The following is a 5,000-nucleotide window of genomic DNA, read 5'->3' as shown; positions in this document are numbered from 1 at the left end:
AAGCCTTGGGCACTGGCCCTGCACACAAGCCTTGGGCACTAGCCTTGGACACTAGCCTTGCACACAGTCCTTGCACACTAGGCATGCTTGGGCGAGCTGATCCCGCATCAAGTCGACGGGTCTAGGCATTCTTGGGCGCAGATCCCGCATCGTCTCGTCGCGTCTGGGCGCAAACACGTCGCGTCTCGTTGCGTCTTCAGAAGTCGTCGCTAACAGCACCTTTGGTTGCCACTGGTGGTTAGGCTGGTTGGTTGCGCAAACCCTATAGGAGGGTGGCATGCTGGTGGGCGTTTTTGCCCGGATAGGCACTAGAATGTGCAGATTTTGGGCGTTTTTGCCTGGATAGGCTAAGGAATGGGCATGCTTTGGGCGTTTTTGCCCGGATAGGCACCGGAATGCTTGGCCTTGGCTTGTCCTAGCAAGGCATTGCTGGGTTGGGCTCCCTTGGCCTTTTGGGCGCCTTGGACGATGTCTTGCGAAGACCATGGGCACAAGGCCATGGCATATGGTGAGGAAAGGACCACGGTTGCCAAGGTTAGGCACCGGAATGCTTGGCCTTGGCTTGCCCTAGCAGGGCATTGCTGGGTTGGGCTCCCTTGGCCTTTTGGGGGCCTTGGACGATGTCTTGCGAAGACCATGGGCACAAGGCCATGGCATATGGTGAGGAAAGGACCACGGTTGCCAAGGTTAGGCACCGGAATGCTTGGCCTTGGCTTGCCAAAGCAGGGCATTGCTGGGTTGGGCTCCCTTGGCCTTCCGGGCGCCTTGGACACTGTCTTGGGAAGACCATGGGCACAAGGCCATGGCATATGGTGGGGAATGGACCACGGTTGCCAAGGCTAGGCATATAGAGAGGAATCGCATTTTTGCCCGGATAGGCACCGGAATGCTTGGCCTTGGCTTGCCATAGCAGGGCATTGCTGGGTTGGGCTCCCTTGGCCTTCCGGGGGCCTTGGACGCTGTCTTGGGAAGACCATGGGCACAAGGCCATGGCATATAGTGAGGAATGGACCACGGTTGGCAAGGCTAGGCATATAGAGAGGAATGGACCACGGTTGCCAAGGTTGCGCAAGTTTTGGGCATTTTTTGCCCGGATATGCCCAAGTATGCCCCGATAGGCCCGTTACGCCCCGGTATGAACGCGTATGCCCGGATAGACTCGGTATGCCTTGGGATACATGCGTATGCCCCGATAGGCTTGGTACGCCCCGATATGCGCACGTGTGCCCCAGTAGGGCTCGGTATGCCCCGGTATGTACGCGTGTGCCCCGATAGGCCCGGTATGCCCCGATAGGCCCGGTATGCCCCGATATGCACACGTGTGCCCCAATAGGGGTCGGTATGCCCCGGTAGGTACGCGTGTGCCCCGTAATGCACGTTTCGCAGATCTCCCCGCATGTCCCGCCCCTATATGTAATACTTACTTACTTACTTACTTTCTTTCTTGCTTGCTTGCTTGCTTGCAATGGTTGGGAGTGCCCGGCATGCCCCGCTGCAGAGACCAAGGGCGCAATGACTTGGCACCGCGGATGCCGGGACTCCGGCACTTCCCGTGGCACTGATGGTTGGTTCCAAAGACAAAAGGCCGTGCAAGGCCACCGCACCGCGGATGATTTTGCTCGTGCTGGCGCCGTTGTGTGGCCAAAGAACATGCGCGAATGCTCGTGTCGGAAGGGTTGGTGTCCTGGCCCCGCGGGTGTCACGAATGCTCGGTTGCGAAGACCATGGGACCAGAGCCATGGCACGTCGGATGATGGCTCCAGCTGGCGCCCCGGCACTTTCTGTGGCATTGATGCTCGGTTTCAAAGACAAACGTGCGCAGGGCCAGGGGACCGCGGATGACTGCTCGTGCTGGCCCCGTTGGGCGGCATTGATGGTCGGTTGCAAAGAAAATGCGCGATTGCTCGTGTCGGGGCCCGGCAAGCCAAGGCCAAGCGAGCCATGGCACGTCGGATGATGGCTCCAGCTGGCGCCCCGGCACTTTCTGTGGCATTGATGCTCGGTTTCAAAGACAAACGTGCGCAGGGCCAGGGGACCGCGGATGACTGCTCGTGCTGGCCCCGTTGGGCGGCATTGATGGTCGGTTGCAAAGAAAATGCGCGATTGCTTTTGTCGGGGCCTGGCAAGCCAAGGCCAAGCGAGCCATGGCAACGCGGATGATGGCTCGCTAGTGCTGGCGCCGTGCACAGTGGCCTCGCACACTCGCCCTGCACGCTTCCCTTGCACGCAGCCTTGCACACTAGCCTCGCATGCGAGCCTTGCACCCTAGCCATGCAAACTAGCCTTGCACGGTAGCCATGCACACAAGCCGTGCACATTAGCCATGCGCACAAGCCCCGCACACTAGCCTTGCGCACAACCCTTGCACACAAGCCATGCACTCGAGCAATGCACACAAGCCTTGCACTCAAGCAATGCACACAAGCCCTGGACACTAGCCTTGCACACGGGCCTGGCACACAAGCCTTGGGCACTAGCCTTGCGCACTAGCGTTCCACATGAGCCTTGCACACTAGCCTTGGACACTAGCCTTGCACACAGGCCTTGCACACTAGGCATGCTTGGGCGAGCTGATCCCGCATCAAGTCGACGGGTCTAGGCATTCTTGGGCGCAGATCCCGCATCGTCTCGTCGCGTCTGGGCGCAAACACGTCGCGTCTCGTTGCGTCTTCAGAAGTCGTCGCTAACAGCACCTTTGGTTGCCACTGGTGGTTAGGCTGGTTGGTTGCGCAAACCCTATAGGAGGGTGGCATGCTGGTGGGCGTTTTTGCCCGGATAGGCACTAGAATGTGCAGATTTTGGGCGTTTTTGCCTGGATAGGCTAAGGAATGGGCATGCTTTGGGCGTTTTTGCCCGGATAGGCACCGGAATGCTTGGCCTTGGCTTGTCCTAGCAAGGCATTGCTGGGTTGGGCTCCCTTGGCCTTTTGGGCGCCTTGGACGATGTCTTGCGAAGACCATGGGCACAAGGCCATGGCATATGGTGAGGAAAGGACCACGGTTGCCAAGGTTAGGCACCGGAATGCTTGGCCTTGGCTTGCCAAAGCAGGGCATTGCTGGGTTGGGCTCCCTTGGCCTTCCGGGCGCCTTGGACACTGTCTTGGGAAGACCATGGGCACAAGGCCATGGCATATGGTGGGGAATGGACCACGGTTGCCAAGGCTAGGCATATAGAGAGGAATTGCATTTTTGCCCGGATAGGCACCGGAATGCTTGGCCTTGGCTTGCCATAGCAGGGCATTGCTGGGTTGGGCTCCCTTGGCCTTCCGGGGGCCTTGGACGCTGTCTTGGGAAGACCATGGGCACAAGGCCATGGCATATAGTGAGGAATGGACCACGGTTGGCAAGGCTAGGCATATAGAGAGGAATGGACCACGGTTGCCAAGGTTGCGCAAGTTTTGGGCATTTTTTGCCCGGATATGCCCAAGTATGCCCCGATAGGCCCGTTACGCCCCGGTATGAACGCGTATGCCCGGATAGACTCGGTATGCCTTGGGATACATGCGTATGCCCCGATAGGCTTGGTACGCCCCGATATGCGCACGTGTGCCCCAGTAGGGCTCGGTATGCCCCGGTATGTACGCGTGTGCCCCGATAGGCCCGGTATGCCCCGATATGCACACGTGTGCCCCAATAGGGGTCGGTATGCCCCGGTAGGTACGCGTGTGCCCCGTAATGCACGTTTCGCAGATCTCCCCGCATGTCCCGCCCCTATATGTAATACTTACTTACTTACTTACTTTCTTTCTTGCTTGCTTGCTTGCTTGCAATGGTTGGGAGTGCCCGGCATGCCCCGCTGCAGAGACCAAGGGCGCAATGACTTGGCACCGCGGATGCCGGGACTCCGGCACTTCCCTTGGCACTGATGGTTGGTTCCAAAGACAAAAGGCCGTGCAAGGCCACCGCACCGCGGATGATTTTGCTCGTGCTGGCGCCGTTGTGTGGCCAAAGAACATGCGCGAATGCTCGTGTCGGAAGGGTTGGTGTCCTGGCCCCGCGGGTGTCACGAATGCTCGGTTGCGAAGACCATGGGACCAGAGCCATGGCACGTCGGATGATGGCTCCAGCTGGCGCCCCGGCACTTTCTGTGGCATTGATGCTCGGTTTCAAAGACAAACGTGCGCAGGGCCAGGGGACCGCGGATGACTGCTCGTGCTGGCCCCGTTGGGCGGCATTGATGGTCGGTTGCAAAGAAAATGCGCGATTGCTCGTGTCGGGGCCTGGCAAGCCAAGGCCAAGCGAGCCATGGCAACGCGGATGATGGCTCCAGCTGGCGCCCCGGCACTTTCTGTGGCATTGATGCTCGGTTTCGAAGACAAACGTGCGCAGGGCCAGGGGACCGCGGAGGACTGCTCGTGCTGGCCCCGTTGGGCGGCATTGATGGTGTGTTGCAGAGAGCATGTGCGATTGCAAGTGTCGGCCGGGTTTGGGTTCCCTTGGGCTTTCGGGTGCCTTGGACGCTGTCTTGCGAAGACCATGGGCACAAGGCCCCGTCCTGGCCCCTTGTTCGATTCGCTCTCGTCTTGCGCTTGCTTCCAAGGTCCTCCATGACCTTCCCCATGGCCTTGCTAGATCCCCCCCATGACGCATGACCTCTGTCCGTTGATTGGTTTTGAGTGCACACCATGCCCGGCTTGGCACCGTGTTGTCGCGTGAGTGGCATTTGGATCGTGCATGCTGGTGGGCTACCTGCCAATGCGCACAAGCCTTGCACACTAACCTTGCGCACGAGCCTTGCACAAAAGCCTTGGACACAAGCCTTGCGCACAAGCCATGCGCACAAGCCTTGGACGCTAGCCTTGCACACAAGCCATGCATACAAGCCTTGCTCACAAGCCTTGGGCACTGGCCCATCGCAGTAGCCTTGCACACAAGCCTTGCGCACTAGCTTTGGGCACGAGCCTTGCGCACTTGCCTTGGGCACTAGCCTTGCACACAACCCTTGGGAACTAGCCTTGCGCACCAGCCTTGCCCACAAGCCTTGCACACCAGCCTTGCACA

Source organism: Tasmannia lanceolata, unplaced genomic scaffold (assembly GCF_043159265.1).
Source record: "Tasmannia lanceolata isolate RefF3 unplaced genomic scaffold, GAP_Taslan_0.1 ptg000119l, whole genome shotgun sequence".
In the NCBI taxonomy this organism is placed as follows: domain Eukaryota; kingdom Viridiplantae; phylum Streptophyta; class Magnoliopsida; order Canellales; family Winteraceae; genus Tasmannia; species Tasmannia lanceolata.
Note: the sequence above shows the minus strand (reverse complement) of the source record.